This window comes from Emydura macquarii, unplaced genomic scaffold, assembly GCF_026122565.2.
Source record: "Emydura macquarii macquarii isolate MOO-44397 ecotype Brisbane River unplaced genomic scaffold, CSIRO-AGI_Emac_v2 contig_1551, whole genome shotgun sequence".
Lineage (NCBI taxonomy): Eukaryota > Metazoa > Chordata > Testudines > Chelidae > Emydura > Emydura macquarii.
The window spans coordinates 104,129-122,568 of NW_027131688.1; the positions used below are offsets into that span (position 1 = coordinate 104,129).

The following is an 18,440-nucleotide window of genomic DNA, read 5'->3' on the forward strand; positions in this document are numbered from 1 at the left end:
TATTGATTAGAGCAAGATTTTAAGTGACTGTAGGTCAGATTAAATTGAATCATGGACCTGATCACAATTAATTAAAAGAAATAAAACTCATTCTAAACTAAATTCAACACTTTAGTAGTCTTTCAGTCTCTGGTATTAGCTTACCTCACAGGCTGGCTGAGAGGACTCTTGCAGCCAGTCCACTCCCTCTGTGGGCAGTCTGTCAGTGCCCTTGATGTTGCCGTGTAGATGGATTCCAAGGGAGACCTCCAGAGACAAAGATGCCTCTCTCTTTTAACAAGTTTCCTCGACATCTTCTGGGATCAGATGATCGTCCATGTCTGGCAATGAGCATGATTTACCTCACTTGAGTCAAATGAGGGTCACCTTATCAGGTGCTCAATCCAGTCCATTGTTTCTGTATGCATGCCTCTGTGAGGTGTGAACTCTCAGTTCTGTATTTGTCTGCATCTACTCAAGCCATGTGAGAGACGCATTTGGGGATACAGCATAATAGTTTTATATCTGTACATATTTATGACATTGCAGGAAACATACTACCATAACAATAATGTTCAGTATGTCATGAGCATTCCAAAAACACCTTACATGACATATTTTGAATTAGACAATGCACAGTTACACTATAAGGGCGAACATGAATGATACACAAATCACACTATAAGGGTGTAAATGGGGTACAGCATGTCACAGTGTCTTATAATTCTGTTCTTTACTATGGTTTCAATCAGTTTACTTGGTACTGAAGTTAAGTTTACCAGCTGGTAATTACCAGGATCGCCTCTGGAGCCTTTTTAAAAAATTGGCATCACATTAGCTTCCAGCTATTGGTCTTCTTCTGCCTTTGTTTATTGTTTTAAGTTTAAAACAGACATTCCTCCAATTTCAGAGACCAAGCACCTCTTACCTCAACCCAGAACACTTGTTGCAATAACTGGAAAAACACAGTAACTCAGACTAGCCATACATTTATTCACTTTTGAAAACTGGGAAGCACCCTCTCATTTCTCCAACCCCCACACTCAGTTTTCAGCCCACCATGCCTGACCACCTCCAGGATTGGTTAGTTACTGACTCACAGGGATCAATATCCAACACTAATGACCTCTCCTCCATGCATATCACTTCTCTATTCCTGATCTTTCTTTAGTAGCTGGAAGTTTAAAAGGCACCACATCCAAGACTTTGAAACCACTGGCCATGATACATATATAGTGACTTATTATTTGTCTTAGCTAATAGGCCATGCTCACTTGTACTGGATTGAAGAATAGCACGTGTTGTGTATACCAAAATCAGAATGAAATGTAAGTATCTCGTGCTTTATACAGATTCATCAAAATCCCTGTTTATGAAGCAAACTCAAACGTTTTTAATGCTGTTTTATGTCTATTTAATATAATTTGTAGATTTATTGGTTCTTAATGCATGTACGTTAATTACCCCTTTTCTTGTGGGTGAGCCAGATACATGACAACTGCTGTGCTTTAATGTGCTGTGAACAGCTGATGTGCCTTTTGGTTAATGCATTTTGTTCGTTCTGGCCATTTCATTTAAGGATGACAACTCTCAGCGGAGACCATTTTCAGCTCTTCAGTTAGAAGGGCCACATACCTCAGATTCAAGGGTTGTGGCCTACTGAAATATATGAAGAGATTGTGTGAGATTTCACAGAGCTGAAAAATGTCATTCTTGCTCTCTTGAACTTATCGAGGTTGCTATTTCTAGTCTCTGGGAAGAATTTTGTGATTCATACTTTAATATTTGTTTTAAAAGAAAGATCACATTTTCTGTGCAGAATTTGTTTTAGCATAGATGGAAGGCACAGTAAAAAAGGGGAAGGACTTCAGGATGTTAATGTAAAGACATCAATATGAATTTCAGTGCATGGGGAATCTCTGCCTTTACTAGGTTAATGCCTTTAATTATTGAAGGATGTTGCTGTATATCTGCCATTATTAAAAAGTGACACAGCTAATTTATTCAGTTAATAAATTGACTGTTTCCATGTGTCTGAGACCTTGCAGAAAAAGATGCATTGCCTTGTAGCGGAGCCTAGACTGCACTGAACTAAATGTCAGACAGTTTGTCAGAATGCAATCAATGAGGACAGTACAACAGGCACAAAGGCAGTTCTTCCACTGGAAAAAAAAGGCATAAAAATCATTTTCAGTTCCTGGAGAGGCCTTCTGAATCTGTTTGTTTTGTGTGCACACAGCTGATAGCTTTTCCCAAGGTGGCTGGTGGTAAATCTGTTTTTACCGCTTGCTAACTCGGATGCTGTTCTCCTGGTGGGTGACATTAGTTCATTGTTGAGGAGGACGACAAGAAGCCACCAATTTAGATCTACCATTAGCCTGTTCAAATTAGGAGTAGACCTGGTTGAGAATTTTTTGGTGAAATTTGTCAAAATTGAAACTTGCTATAATTGTCTCTGAAGTACTAACAAAGCTAATGACATTATGACAAGGTTAATAAGGCTTTACATCAGCTGACCAAGCAGAATGATTTCTATAGCCACAATGCTCCCAACAGACTGTGGCTTGCAACAGCATTTTCAGAGAAAGCAACTATTCAGTGCATGAATTTGTCTTAGAAGCAAATGTGCAGTCAAATCATCACACTGCATGCCCTCCATGTAGCAAAGCCCCATTAAGAGGCTGTATAGATTTGCACCAAATGCCACTTGGGATTTGGGAGAAAGCTAGAAAGCCTGTTTCCCCAACCTCCCTCCACAAGGCAGGGAGCACCTCACTCATTCTGCATATTGACAGTCCAGACTTGTTTCATGTGCAGCCTTTTCAAAGGGCATGTACAATGCTACTTTCTGCTTGCTTATGGGTAATTGAATTAACTGTCTTTTATGGGGACCATTCCCATTCCTTAAAACTTGTAAATAAGTTTGAACAGATGATGGCAAAGAACTTCCTAGAGATAATTAATAACAAAGATCAGTGTCGAGAAGTCTGTTTTGGTGAACATACATGGAACCACAGATGTTGGTACCAGTGCAATTCAGGAGCATGATATGCGTCTGTGCCATAGATGACTGTCCACATGCATAGCCATGCTGTGCTGCCATGTGGACTAGAGAGATGGTGGAGAAGGAGGAGGGGAACAAAAGTCTGGTTCCTAGGATCCATGGGGTCGATGCACTTGGCCTTTACCCGCAAGCAGCCTGATCAGGTAATGAGGATTCTGTGTGGGAGCTGATGTGGGGCTTGATTGCTCCTGTGGGCACGGGGCAGCTGTGCCAGAGCAGGCGTTTTCTCCTGTAGAAGTGGGGACCAGGGGAGGCAGGGATCAGGGAGATATCACTGCTGCCCTCCACTCTGGGCTGGGCTCCACAGGAGCACATTGGACAAGCTTTCCAGTCTGTACCCACCTTTTGTCTCTCCTCTTCTGCTTAAACTGTGTCAGCTCTTTAGGGCACAGACTGGCTGTGTGACATGGGGGTGTCAGTGAGGTGGAGACCTTTAGGGATTACCACGACGCAAAGACAATAAAGAATAATGCTTTCCCATGGAAGCTGACCGTGGACTCTAGGACCAGGAGATCCACTGAATTTTTATGTTCCCTGGGTGCTTGTTCCTGTCTCTTCCTTGACCAACCATACCCACTCTGTGGGATGATCTGGTCACTGCTCCGCAGGTGCAGTTGGGCATTTAGCTAGCTTACACCACTGTGTTCCCAGCCCAGCTGGACTTTCTATCTTGGTGATACCCCCAGGCTGTTCTGTTTTATTAAATAAATCATACATACTTTGGGATCTTGCACATAAGAGATCATAATGGGTAATCAATGAGAGCACAAATTACCCACTCCTTAACATATAGGAAAAACTGGAATTGTTCAATGGGAGCATGGATTGATCCACATTTGTGCACGTGTCAGATAATACCAAACAAACCAAGAATATATATAATTTGTTTATAAAACAGAATATAATTCCTAAGGCCCGGTCTACATCCTGGAAATTAGCTGGTTTTTACAATGGATGTCAGATGACTTTGTGCTGACTACGCTGTAACTTCAAAGTGTAGCCAAGGACAGACTAAAATATCATGAAACCCATTGACATTACAACATTATGGCTGTTACAAAGGAGAAAAGTCAACTGCTTTCAGCTGTACTTTATTTACTGCAGTGAGAGGAAGCTGATTACAGTGAATGTGGTAAGGAAACTTAATTTACAGTGAAGAAAAACTGTTTTTCTGAATTAAAGCTGCTGAACATGCTTATACTTGTCTGCACTTGATTAGGTTAGTTCTGCTCTGAGCAGGGGGTTGGACTAGATGACCTCCTGTGGTCCCTTCCAACTCTAATATTCTATGATTCTATGATTGATTAGGCAGCTGATTTTGCTATGGTGACAGCATTTGATGCTGACCAGGTTGTCTCTTTGTTTCCATTGGCTGCCTGTCTATCCACTTGTTGTCTCTTGTCTTCTGTGTAAAATGTAAGCTCCTTGGAGACAGATTGTCTTTTGATACATGATGTACAGTGCCCAGCACACTGGGGCCTGCATCTCTGCTGAGTTCTGTAAGTGCCACTGTAATATAAATAATAATGAAGCTGTTTGTTTACTTTTTGTAGCAATGTAAAGTGGCTTCATAATATTTTCATTAGAAGAAGATACATTTCTGCCCTCTGTCACCTTTGGGGTTTGTGAAGGGAAAAGAAGATGGGGTCTTTGCTTCTGCTGAGAACTGATTTTAGAAATGGCTGTAAAAAGCCTGAGATGCAAAATGTCTTTTTAGCAGTTATTTAATCTTAGAATGTTCTGAAGTAATAAAATAGTTAAGAGGCCTAGACGCCAGCAGGGATGGAATGCAGAGAAAGACCTTGTAATTTAGATAAGGAAAGTTGCAAATACTCAGTTAGAAAATTCCTAGATAATATTTTTTTTTAGTATGTATGACCATGGAAACTGTGTCGTATAAAGACTTGTTTATGTCAGCCTATAAATATGGTTAAGTTCTTATGTTAAGGGTCACCCCTTACAACTGAGGGATTACCTTCTTTACGTAAAGAATAAATTCTGACTTTGCTAATCTGTTGTTTGGCTAATTCTGGACTATCTGCTGGGCAATGGACTTGTAAGTAAGGACCCCTGACTTTGCGTTCTTCCACAGGTTGTTAAAATAAACCTGTCTGATTGAAGATCACTAGTCCTTAATGTAGCAGGCAACATCAGATGTAACTAATTTGTAGCTAATCCCAGGGCACAAGACAATTCCAATTAAAAGATTGTTCAGCTTTTGGGCCCACTCTTGCACCAGCTGAAGCAAAATGCCCACTGACTGAAATGAAAGCAAGACTGAGCCTTTTACCTTTGCTTGAGAATGGGCTGTGGCTGGGATGACTTGATTGTGAGCTCCCAGATGATGATGTGGCTAGTTCATTTGATTGTGGCTCCAACTGGCTCATGCAGATTGATCTCAGTTCGGATTTAAAGAGACGTTAAAAGAGTCTTGCAGAAAATGGAGCTACTGGCGTTATCCTTTCTGTCCCAGGACTGTCTACTGAAAGGGTTCTAAGGACAATTTTAGGCACTCAGTATTGTAGTTGTTGGGTAATTAGCATTATAGAGACAGCTGGGCGAATGATGGATTTCATGGTTTACTCCAATTCTGAAAAATAAAAAAAAACTATTTTGGTTTGAACAAAAAATGGAATTGTGTTAACAACAACAACAACAACAAAATCAGTGAATTGAAAAGTGAAAAAAATAGTTGAGAGTCAAACAAAACAGTTTGACCCAAAGGTAAATATTTCATTTTAACTTTGAGCATTTTAAATGTTTTTGATTTTTAATAAAATTTAAGGAAATCTTGAAATGAACAATTGTTTTGAATTGAAAAATCACTGCATTTTGTTTTGACATTTAGGGATTTTTTTTTTAGTTTTTTTTCTGATCACAACAATTTGGTGAAATCAGCACAGATTCACAAAATGTTCTGGTGTCTGCATTTTTCACCAAAAAAGAGTTTCAGGTAAATCCCGCCTCCCAGCCCCCCAGCTTTAATAATAGATAATCATTCAGCCATTTGTCTGATGAAGGCTAGTACAGGTCATATCAGGGATTTCCTCAATATAGAGAAGCTCCTTCCATTCTTACGGGCTAACACTGATCTCTGAATCTGCAGTGTTGAGATAACATTAACTATGTAGAAAGCAGAGTAAAAGAAGGTCTATGTAAGATGTTTCAAATTTGAGATGCAGAGACTGACCTTATGAGATTCTTTTCACTTTTATTTCTAGTGGATTGCCCTTTGGATTCCACTGAAAGGGTTTAGGCAATGGTTCTGAAAGATCATAGAATCATAGAATATTAGAGATGGAAGGTCCCTCAGGAGGTCATCTAGTCCAACCCTCTGCCCAAAGCAGGACCAACCCCAGCGAAATCATCCCAGCCAGAGCTTTGTCAAGCCGCAGCTTAAAAACCTCTAAAGATGGAGATTTCACCACCTCCCTAAGTAACCCATTCCAGTGCTTCACCACCCTCCTAGTGACAAACTTTTTCCTAATGTCCAACCTAGACCTCCCCCACTGCAACTTGAGACCATTGATCCTTGTTCTGTCATCTGCCACCACTGAGAACAGCCAAGCTCCATCCTCCGTGGAATCCCCTTTCACATAGTTAAAGGCTACTATCAAATTCCCCCTCATCCTTTTCTTCTGCAGACTAAACAAGCCTAGTTCCCTCAGCCTCTCCTCATAAGTCTTGTGCTCCAGCCACCTAATCATTTTTGTTGCCATCTGCTGGACTCTCTCTAACTTCTCCACATCGTTTTTGTAGTGGGGGGGCCCAAAACTGGACACAATACTCCAAATGAGGCCTCACCAATGCTGAATAGACGGGAATAATCACTTCCCGTGATCTGCTGGCAATGCTCCTACTAATGCAGCCCAATATGCTATTAGCCTTCTTGACAACCAGGGCACACTGCTGACTCTAATCCAGCTTCTTATCCATTGTTACCCGCAGGTCCTTTTCTGCAGAACTGCTGCCTAGCTCGTCGGTCCCCAGTCTGCAGCTGTGCTTCCGTCCTAAGTACAGGACTCTGCACTTGTCCTTGTTGAACCTCATCAGATTTCTTTTGGCCCAATCCTCCAGTTTGTTTAGGTCCTTCTGTATCTTATCCCTACCTTCCAGGGTATCTACCACTCCCCCCAGCTTAGTGTCATCTGCAAAGTTGCTGAGGGTGCAATCTACCCCATCCTCCAGATCATTAATAAAGATGTTGAACATAACTGCCCCCAGGACCAACCCCTGGGGAACTCCGCTTGTGACCAGTTGCCAGCTAGACATGGAGCCATTGATCACTACTTGTTGAGCCCTATGCTCTAGCCAGTTCTCTATCCATTTTATAGGCCATTCATCCAACCCATACTTCTTTAACTTGCTGATAAGAATACTGTGAGAGACTGTATCAAAAGCTTTGCTAAAGTCAAGGTATATCATGTCCACCGCCTTTCCTACATCCACAGAGCCAGTCACCTCTTCATAGAAAGCAATCAGGTTGGTCAGGCATGATTTTCCCTTGGTGAATCCATGTTGACTGTTCCTGATCACCTTCCTCTCTTCCAAGTGCCTTAAAATGGATTCCTTAAGGACCTGCTCCATGATTTTTCCAGGGATTGAGATGAGGCTGACCGGTCTGTAGTTCCCTGGATTCTCTTTCCTCCCTTTCTTGAAGATGGGCACTATATTTGCTTTTTTCATCAGGGACCTCCCCCTGTTGCCACGAGCTTTCAAAGATAATAGCCAATGGCTCTGAAATCACATCAGCCAATTCCCTCAGCACCCTCGGGTGCATTGCATCTGGCCCCATGGACTTGTGTATGTCCAATCTTTCTAAATAGTCTTGGACCTGTTCCTTCAGCTCTGCGGGATGGTCACCTCCTTCCCATTCTGTGCCGCCCAGTGCAGCAGTCTGGGAACTGACCTTGTCTGTGAAGACAAAGGCAAAAAAGGCATTGAATAGCTCAGCTTTCTCCACATCCTCTGTCACTAGGTTGTCTCCCCCATTCTATAAGGGGCCCACACTTTCCCTAATCTTTCTCTTGTTGGTAACATACCTGTGGAAACCCTTCTTGTTCCCCATTCACGTCCTTTGCTAGCTGCAACTCTAATTGTGCTTTGGCCTTCCTGATTTAATTCCTGCATGTTCGAGCAGTATTTTTATACTCCTCCCTAGTCATCTGACCAAGCTTCCACTTCTTGTAAGCTTATTTTTTGTTTATGTTCACCAAAGACTTCTTTGATGTACCATTGAAGATGTACCTTCTTTGATGTACCATTGAAGGCTCTCGTTTAAAAAGGAGGAGATGGAGAGAAATCTGATTTCTCCATGTCCCAATGTGGGTTGAAGCTTCAAAGTGAATTGCAGTCGTTAATGTATTTGTCCCATTCTGCCCATTTATCTTGACTTAAACGGTGTAAGGAATGGACAGAATTTGACTCTGAAGGCAGCACTAAGAAGCAATCCCATGTTTATTCTGTAGAATCTCTCCCGTGTTAATGTTTGCAATGTCTTGCAATGCAAGGACCAGACCTGAAAATGGGAGATCCCTTGGCAGGCCTGGAGCCCCAGGAACAGCCATTTATCTCATAGTATATCCGCTTATTGCAGCAAGTTCTGTTCTCTGGCAGCTGCTGATCCAGTTGCAGGCAGGTTTTGCAGGACTGCACCAGGGAAGGATGGGTTAGGATGTGCCTTCCTCTGTGGGCACAGTGGCAGCAGCAGAGAGGGGGGCTGCAGCCCAGATGCCTGCCGTGACTGTGGGGAGCAGGGATGTGTGGAGCCATCGAACTGCATGGTACTGCTCCCTGTGCTCTCCATGGGTCAGTTGGGGATCAGTGAATCCCAGCTGAGAGAGGTACTGTGCAGCTCTGGCAACCAGGCAAACCACTGCCTCCTGTCCACAGGCCCTCTCCTCCTCTGGCATCCCTGGCTTGACGGAGGTGCTGAAACCTTGTGTTGGGGCACGTAGCCCACCCCAGCAGAGAAGGGATTAATAGAGCTTTGGAGAGGCTGCAGGGGCAGCAGCCAATTGGAAAGGCCAAGGGGGAAGCAGCCAATCAGGCCATGCAGGCCCATATAAGAAGGGCTGCCAGCCAGAGGGAGAGGACAGTCACCCTCAGGAGATCAGAGGGAGAAGGCTGGCTGGCCTGCAGGGTGAGGCAGGCCAGCACCCTGGATAAAGCCATGGCTGGCTCCAGGGAAGAAGCAGCCATGGACCCTGAAGCAAGGGCAGGGGTGGACTGCAAGGCTGAGTCCAGGGGAGGAGCAGCCACTAGGCCCTGGAATAAGAGCCAGACAGAGACGGCAGGGCTGACTCCAGACAGGGAACAGCTGGGCCCTGAAGAAAGGGCCTGACTCTGGACTGCCATGATCACTGATATAAGTGGCTAAAGACTATTGAATCCCTCCATTCCTCTCTGGAAGAGGGAGGAACAGAGACTGAGACACAACCGGAGGGCTGTGCAGCAAAGAGGATGTTGGGACTGTGGGGAGACATGGGTCTGGGAGTAAAGAAAGGATGGGTGATGCACCACCAGAGAGGGCACAGCGGCCACAAGAGTGATTCCCCGGGATGGCCAGCAGGAGGCGCTGCGGTGGTGAGCAGGGACCCGTTACAGACCTGCTGAACATGGGCCGTGGGTGTTTCCCAGCATTTCCTTTCCTGGCTGCTGCCCTGCAAACCTGCCTGAGCTGGGGCCTTTCCACCAAAAAATGCTGTGTCTGAGCAGCCTGTGTGGCCAGCATCCGAATCCCAGTAACATTAACGTCAGCGGGACGGGATTGGTTCTGGCAACATGTTGCAGGTACCTGGAGAGTTGTTGCTAAGCGGAATCTATTATAGGTGCACTCGTGGTCTTGTTTATGTATCTCCCACAGTAGTGGGAAGGTGTCAGATTTATTGACTGATCGTTTTGGTGATCTTCAGTTGTCCTGGCTTCTGGGTGAATGAAATCCCTTATTCATTTAAAACTGGCCCTCAGGGATAGCAGAAGTAGGTCAAATGCTTCCCGAGCAGCTGCTTTCACCAGAGTAGTTACTGGAGCCAGATTTGAAAGAGCAGAAAAGTTCTACCAGCAGTGTGGATCCTGAGGCAGATGGACAGGTATATTTACAGTGTCATCCCAGAATAGCCACATACAAATCTCCCCTTACAAATGATTTATGATCACAATGGAGTAGAGTAACTTCCTTTAAAACAAAACTATTGTATCCTGCTAGAGAGGGTGGTAACTGATATCTGCATTTTAACTGAAAGGAACTGATATAATCTGCATCTTTAAAGTTCATAACATCTGAAAACTTTCTGCATTTTAACTTGTACTTTCAGTATAAGATGAATGGGAGATGGATGAGTCCAAATCCTGAACCACCGAACTCAACAGGAATTGTGCCCATTGTGGACTATAAGACTATTTGTCCCCAGTGGAGAAGGAGAAGCTATGCTAAATAATCTTCAGCTAAACACACTTCTTCTAACACACTTCTTGCTTCATATTTTGTCCTCAAGAATAAGCAGATTTCCGAACGTTGCCTGTTCAGATGAAGATGAGAATCCCTGCATGGGCCAATCTCCAACAATGCATCTACACAGCTGAAATTGTAATTTGTTTATTTGTATTATTTTCAAAATTTCAGTAAAACACATACATAGCAAGTGAATTCTCTTGTGCCCACAGTTTGTGCTGTGCTGTGCTGTGCTGTATAGAGGCACAAGAAGACAGGGACCTGAGTAGGAACTTGCTGCAGGGCAAAAAAAGAGACTCAGTTCCTTGCCTGACAAAATATGTTAATGATAACAGGAGCCATATGCTAAACGTGCCAGCTGTCACTTCTATGCACTGCAGAAGCCACTTCAGTAAGTTTCTAAGAGATGTTGTGTGGATGTTGCTGTAGTTGCCACGATGAGATGTGGAGAGATGGAAGGGATCATAGCAAGTAATACATGGAAACCAAAATATCCATTTGCAAAGGTTACTGGAGGTTACGGTGTGTATGGATCAGGAGTACTGAGTGCAATCCATCATGCTTCACACACACTCCAGTGCTAATGGCTGGATTCTCCCTTGAGTTAGGACCATTTTGTATTGCATCATCTGAGCATGGTGGTCGTAAGGTCAGCACTGCTGGCAACAGGGAGATCCTCCAATAGTGCAGAGGAGGCCTAACAGCCAGTATGCCACAACCCTATACTTCGTAGGGGGGAGTGACCATGGGAAAATTGGTGTGGTTGGGATTTCCCTAAACCCCGGTGATTCTATGCTGTTACGATGGCTCCATAGGGCCATTGACCATGTCATTTAGAGCAGTTTTGAGGACTGTACCAGTGCACAGGTGATTCAGGATTAGGAGAGTAATGTCCCTACGTGACCAAACCACTTAGACCACATATCTAATTTGTCAAGGTCATTTTAATTCTAACCCTGTCCTCCAAAGTGCTTGCCATCCTGGTTTACTGTCATCTGCAAGTTTTATAAGCATACTCTCTCCTTCTTTAACCAAATTATTAATGAAATTACTGAATGGTACCTGCAGCACTCCACTAAATACACCCTCCTGGTATGACAGCGATCCATGGATAACTACTCTTTGAGTATGATCTTTCAACCAGTTGTTCACTTATCTTGTAGTAGTTTCAAGATCACATTTCCCTAGTTTGCTTATGAGAATGTCACATGGGATGGGACTCTGTCAAAAATCTTACTAAAATCAAGATATATCACATCTACAGCTTCTCCCCATCCTCCAGACCAATAATCTTGTCTAAGAAGGAAATTAGATTAGTTTGACAGGATTTGTTCTTGACAAATCCATGCTGACTATTCTTTATCGCCCTATTATCCTCTAGGTGCTTATAAATTGATTGTTTAATAATTTGTTCCAGTATCTTTCCAGGTATTGAAGTTAGGCTGTTCGGTCTATAATTCCCCAGTGATTCTTTGTTCCTCTTTTTAAAGCTAGGTATTATGTTTGCTCTTCTCCCATGTTTTGTGATCTCACCTGTTCTCCTTGAGTTCTCGAAGATCATTGCTAATGGTTGTCAGATGGCTTCAGCTGGTTTCTTAAGTACCGTGGGAGGAATTTCATCAGGCTCTGCCAACTTGAATACATCTAACTTACCTAAATATTCTTTAACCTGTTCTTTCCCTATTTTGGCTTGCATTCCTTCCCCCTTGTTGTTCCTTGTTGTTAATATTAATTGTGTTGAGTCACCATTGACTTTTTTAGTGATGACTGAAGCAAAATACGTATTAAACACCCTCTGAGGAAATCCGCTGTGTGGTAAGGCCTACTGCTGCCTCCTCATGGTGAGAGTTGGTAACGGGCTGGTCGCGGGGCTGGGTGCGGAGGTCACCTCCCCAGTTCATTGGTGGGGGATTGGGGAAGGCAGCCCCACATAAATCTGTCCCCTAGCCAAGATAGCCTTCTCCAATTACAGGTAATTGGACTAGTTCAACAATGCCCTCTTTGCTGGCGTTAATGCCCCAGCCAGCAGTGCAAAATATATTAGAGGCAGAATCAAGGTTGGTGGTCCCATCCACATGAACCTTCTTCTAGAGTGGAATGCTCATGTTACAGAGGAATATGATCTCCTAAATGGAGATGAGTAGGTTTTAATGAAGGATCAGCGTGGGTAACCCTAATGATGAGGTGAGTGATATTTTATAGGGTGTTTTATCATTGTTTTTTTACAAACAGCCTTCTTAAAGGGTTAGAATCCTGCTTCTAAATCCTGCTTTTATGAAAGTTATTTAGATAATTTGAGCATCTATATTTGTTTGGTATTGGTTGTACTAATCACTTTACATCTGCAATGCTGAATTCTGAGGAAAATCCTTTTCATTCCGGATGTATGCAAAGTCTGAGTGGCCCTCCCCTGCTCAGCCAGCTGAAAAGGGGGGACTTATTTGCATAAGCACATCTAGGTGCTTCTGATGGGAAATGGACAGTTTGTCTAGGATTGGGTTAAAAATCACTTTTGTGTTAATTGCAGGGGTAATGAAATGCTGCCCACGTGTTATATGAACAAATGGCAGCAGAACTGTGCTTAGCCTGCTCTGATGAAAGATTCGCTACTACCCAAACATAACTCAACAAAGGAGGCTTTCGGATGCCAGAGCACTGTGAAGGCAGCAGGGAGGGGATAGGATCTTCCTGTCCGGTTTGCACAGGCTCTAACTAAGAGCTGCCCTCAGGCATGGTTTGACTACCTCTTCCCTCTGTTCAAACATAGAGTTAATGCGATTCCTCTTGGAGTCTTTTGTTTTGTTAAAATCAGGTACAGTACGTCAGCAGCAGGTTTTCCCCACAAACTGAGAGCTGAAATCACTGAAGTTGAACTAAGAGCTGAAATCAATAAAGGAACTGGGGAAAGCTTGAGAGACTTCCAAGCAGAGGGGGCTAGCCAAGCCCAGAGACTGGCAGGCAGTGGGAGCCAGCAGAGAGGGCTAGCCAAGCCCAGCAAGTGGCAGGAACTAGCTGATGGGGCTTGCCTTGCCCAGCGATTGGCAGGTGGCGGGAGCCTTGTTGCCGAGCCCAGCAATGACAGGAGCCATGAGAGCTTGTTAAGCCCTATGGCGAACAGTGCAGTTACGATGGTCAGTAGGGCAAGGAGAAGCAAGAAGGGAGAAGTGAAGGGGACATACTCTGGTGTGGGGCGGATTCTGCACATGGTTTTGTGTTTATGAATTCTGTTTGCACTGTTTCCCCAGACTAGTGCTGTGTTTTCCTTTCTTTTACTACAAAGTTTACTTTTTACACTCAGACTCTGCTTCTGAGAGGGGGGGAAGTGTTACCTTTTGGGGGTGCCAGGGGATAGTGTGTGATTTCCCAGGTGACTGGGTAGGGCTTGAGCTGGTTTGGTGTTGTATCATTGACAAGAAAACCCTAGATATTGAACCTAGCCCTTGCTGCAGCAACTTCATCTGGCAGAAGGGTTACACCTATTTTATGTTTTGCTCTTTTTTTAATCAATGCAGCATTAGTTAATTGTACTTTGGTTTCCAGTAGCTATTTCTATTTCCATCTGGTATTTTATTCAGTTATCTATTTTTATTAGTTTCTTTTATATTTTACTAACAGTTTTTGTTGTCTTTGGCTGTCCTATTTTAGCCTTACCAGATTTGGCTGTGGATTGGCCACCCAGAGTAACCAGGAAAGGGAAGGTAGTCACAGAAAAATGGTTGCAAAGGTGTCTGGAACTTAGGCAGAGAAGGCCTAAGGATGTATTGAATAGTTTGTGTATAAGACCTGTATTTGTCTCCTTATATAGCCCCATCACTGCAGGATCTGAACACCTCCCAAACATCAGGGGATTTGGTCTCTCATTCTGTGTGTCATCCCCATTGTACAGTTGGGAACTGAGGCACACAAAGAGAGATGGAGTGACACAGTAGAGAGGTGGAGGTTGAATCCTAGATGAGATGGGCTGGAGAAGGAAGTGCACCTAGGGAACAGGGGCAGGCAAGGGAGAATTGTAGATATGTGCAGACATCAAAGTTCCTCTGTGTTCCCTTGTTACCTTTCAAGTGATCTTGCTTTGAACCTTCTGCCTGTAAGCAGGGCACGAGGCTGCCAGGCTAAATTCCTGGCGTGATGTTCCCCTGGTGCAATTTGGACTGGTGTAGTGATGTGTCACCCCAGTTCCCCACTCCTGCCAATACTCTGCTGTGCTATGAGAATCCCCACTCCTGGGCTGTTCACACACAACCTCCAGCATGTACGCTGCTCCCAACTAATTGAGTGAGTGCATCTAGTCAGCCACTACTTGGATTATGCAACAGAATGACCCCAGCTAATGCCTCCATCTTACAATGTTCAGTTATGCCCACTGAACAATGTAAGCTCATATAAGTTTGTCAGTTTAACAGAGAAATTGATATGCACCAGCCTTGTTGCTCACAGTGAAGTCTCCAGCACACTCCAAATCAAACACACTGCTTTAGGTAGAGCACACAAACAAATTTATTAACTTCAGAAGGATTTTAAGTGGTTATAAGTCAAAGCATAACAAGTCAGATTTGGTCAAATGAAATAAAAGCAAAGCACATTCTAAACTCAGTTTAACATTTTCAGCAACCTTACAAACTTAGGCAATTCTCACGACAGGCTGGCTAGTTTCCCTTCAGCCAGGCTCTCGCCTTTGGTCAGCACTTCAATTGCTTGGTGGTGTTTGTAGATGGAAGTGGAAGAGAGACATCATGGCAAATGTCTCCCTTTTTTATAATGTTCCTTCCACCCTCTGGGGCTTTGCACCCCCTCCAGGGTCAGGTAACAAACAATGTCCTTATATGGACTCATCTGTGTCCTGAGTCAGTGAACATTACCTCATTGTGGTTCCAAACTGACCTAGGGAGGGGAGGTAACTTACTGAAGAGTCCAATTGATCCTCTGTTGATGCCCAGGCCAGTCCGTTGTTTCTGGAAGGTTGAGCTGGGTTTCTCCTATACATGCTTTGATGAGGTGTGAATTGCCCCTCTGCTCCTGGAGAGTTTTGCCTGGATCTGTTGTAAGTCATGAGGACACATCTTTGGGAATATTACATAGTAACTATACACATGAAATTGCAATCAACATTCTACTATAACAATAATGATCAGTACATCATGAGCGTCCAAAGACGTCTAATGTGACATACTTTGCATTAGAGAAGACACCATTACACTATAAGGGTGAACATGGAGGTGCAGGGCATCACATCTGGTGAGTTTAGACTTCTCAGAGTCTAAGCATCAGAGTTCTAGTCAGCATCTGGCCTGACAGCGCATGTCACCTCCTGGAGTTATTGCAAACGTGCAAAGTGCCCCTGGCTTCTCTTCGTTAGCCCTGTGGGTAATGACAGAAATAATCTGGATTTGCTTGACTGTGCTTGCTCCTCTGGCTGAGCTGTAACTGGGAAGCCTGTGGATGCTTGTATGCCCAGTTAGCTTCTCCATGTCCTCATATTGAACTGGTTTGGCAGACGTGTCTATTTCAAGACATTTGTCATGGTCCCTGTGGTGCCTGTCCCATCCTGTTATACTGACACATCTTATCTTTCTGTCTGACAAAGCAGATGTGGTGGTAGTTACTGCTGCTTTGCTCTAGGGGGAGAGCTGCTGCTCCTGTGTTCAAACTGACCTGTGGGTTAACAAGCACATCTCAGTCAGGTGAGGCCTGTTGTCAGGGGGTGCTGGACAGTCTTTATGCTCTGCTTTCTGGGCTTGCACAGGCTGCCAGCCTCAGCAGGGGTCATAATGCCACCCAGCATACTCAGGGTTCCTGTGTAGTGGGTACATGGTTTAGCGACCCAATGTCTAAATGCCCAGTTCTTCTCCTGGTTACATGCTTAACTATAGTCCATGGGAATCACATGAGTGTCTCTTAGGGCAGGGTTTGGTGCGAGACCCACTGAGAAAAGCCGGCCATCAGCCACACCCCAATGTCTCAGTTACATGCTTAACCCTGCCACAGAATGTGAAGTAGGGAGAAAGATGATGACACTAAATGGTGTCATCTGTAAGATGGAGCAGCTGTTTGCTGTTAGATTCCTAAAGCCTAGGGTGGCCGTATTGTTAGCAAACTGCAGGTCTGCCACAGCACTATTCCTCTCAGCAAAAAAAATCTTCCCTACAGGACCTTTGTAAAGCCTGAGCTGAGGAGGAGAAATGGGTCTGCCCGAGTCCCAAAGTTCAGGAGTCTTTGGGCCCTTCTCTAATGTGCCAATGCAGATTATTGAGCACAGAGACTGTTCGTTGCACAGCAACTGAAATAAATACGCAAAGAAGCTCTGGAAAATCATTCGGACAGAAAATTCCCAACGGGCTCTAGCCAGCCAGTAGCTCAGCAGTTGGTGCATTTTCTAAATAGCAGAACATAACTTCTATGAAAATACAGACAAACCTTTTTCTCCTGAATGCTGATGACCACACCTCCACCCCTAAATGCAACCCATGGCTGAAAGGCATTCAGCATGCCTGGTGCAACCCTTGACACACTAGAAAGCTATGTTATCTGGACATTCAGAAAATAGAGATTTTCCAAAATCTAAACTATGGATAAATTAAAACAACCCTGTGTTCTGGGATTAACTAGGTTTTTAATCAAACGGGAAGAGATGATAACAGCCAATTCACTTTTCATTCAAGTAAAGGAGTGATTTGTCATCAGCTTCAGTCTAAGCAGGCTGATGTCTGTAATGATATGCCAGGTTTGATATAGCTGAATTACTGGTTTCAAATCCCAACAGGGTAAGATGATAAGCCTTCATTCTGCTGTGGTGGAAAAATTTCATCTATTTCCATGTGTCTTTTGAGGGAGACTTTAGTGTTTGAAGTCCAGTCTGCTTGGCATGGATATTAAAGATTCAATAGCATGTAAGAACTGGGGTTTGACCATGGTATTTCTGGCCCAAATGTCCCATCCTTCACTCTTGTGCTGTGTCAGGTGTCAATTGGCTGGATTTCATTGGAGCTGTGCTGTGGTAACTGGGAGTTGCATGAGAAATGACAGAAATAAATGGTTAGAAAATGTCAATTAAAATGACATTTCAAAGGAAAAGACATTTTCCCCAAAATGTGCATGCAATCATTATTCCATTTTCTGACCAGCCATAGACCTGTTTGGAAACTTTTGCCTGGAATAAAATGTTGACAAAAGAGAGAAACACATCTCTGATTTTTTTTTCTATTTTCCTAACAGCTCTGATAAAAGCCTCAGAATTAGGCCCACGGTTGGTAATTGTCTTTGGTAAATAAGCCAGACAGTATTATGACTCACTCCTCTAGCTGTCCCTAACATGTTTATTAGACTCCTGGTTTTCTAGGTGCAATATGGCCACAGTACTAGCTTCCTAGTAGGGCATGTCCTGCATATTATAACTTAAAATTTCTAACGCATCAAAATCCAAGGCCGCCAATCAGGGCCCCATTGTACTAAGTCCTGTACCAATAAGAAACAGACAGTCACTGCCCTAGAGCTTCAGTCTACGTTTTGACAAAACACAACAGGTGAATAGACAGAGGAAAGTGGTAGAGGGTGCATGGCAAGACAGGGCCAGAGGCATTTACATAAGACAGGAGAGTTGACACAAGTTAGTAGTTACAGTGGACTCTCTCGTCATAGAAGTTGTGGTACTCGGTGTATTGGTCACCAATGTTTATCAGTGTAGGCTGCGTGCATGTGTCCCTGTGTAGATGCTGTCCCAGCTCTGATCAGGAAACTGAGACGGCTCTCACGATTGAATGAGTCGACACGACCACGGATTAGCTGAGCAACAAAGGCACCCAGGCCAGGTTTATTGCAGGCAGCACAATGAGAAAAGACTTACAGAGTATCTCTGGGTCAATTTCGCATAGGTGGCGTTACAATAGTCTCAGCCCAACGGCGGGACTTTCCGTTATCCCCTAGACCAGACACCGGTATTCCCTCTGA

General features: G+C 43.9%; 1 long non-coding RNA gene across 2 annotated transcripts in view; it reads left to right on the top strand.

The window, feature by feature from the left end:
• Positions 1 to 18,440, top strand: part of LOC137157682 (uncharacterized) — an 87,140-nt gene that overhangs the window by 21,796 nt on the left and 46,904 nt on the right. Inside the window, exon 3 of one of the 2 annotated variants that reach the window (XR_010921174.1) lies at positions 10,360 to 10,681. The exons of the other annotated variant lie outside the window; for it this stretch is intronic. This is a non-coding gene — a long non-coding RNA (uncharacterized lncRNA). Of the gene's footprint in view, positions 1 to 10,359; positions 10,682 to 18,440 lie in introns of those variants that run through there. 2 annotated transcript variants of the gene reach the window in all.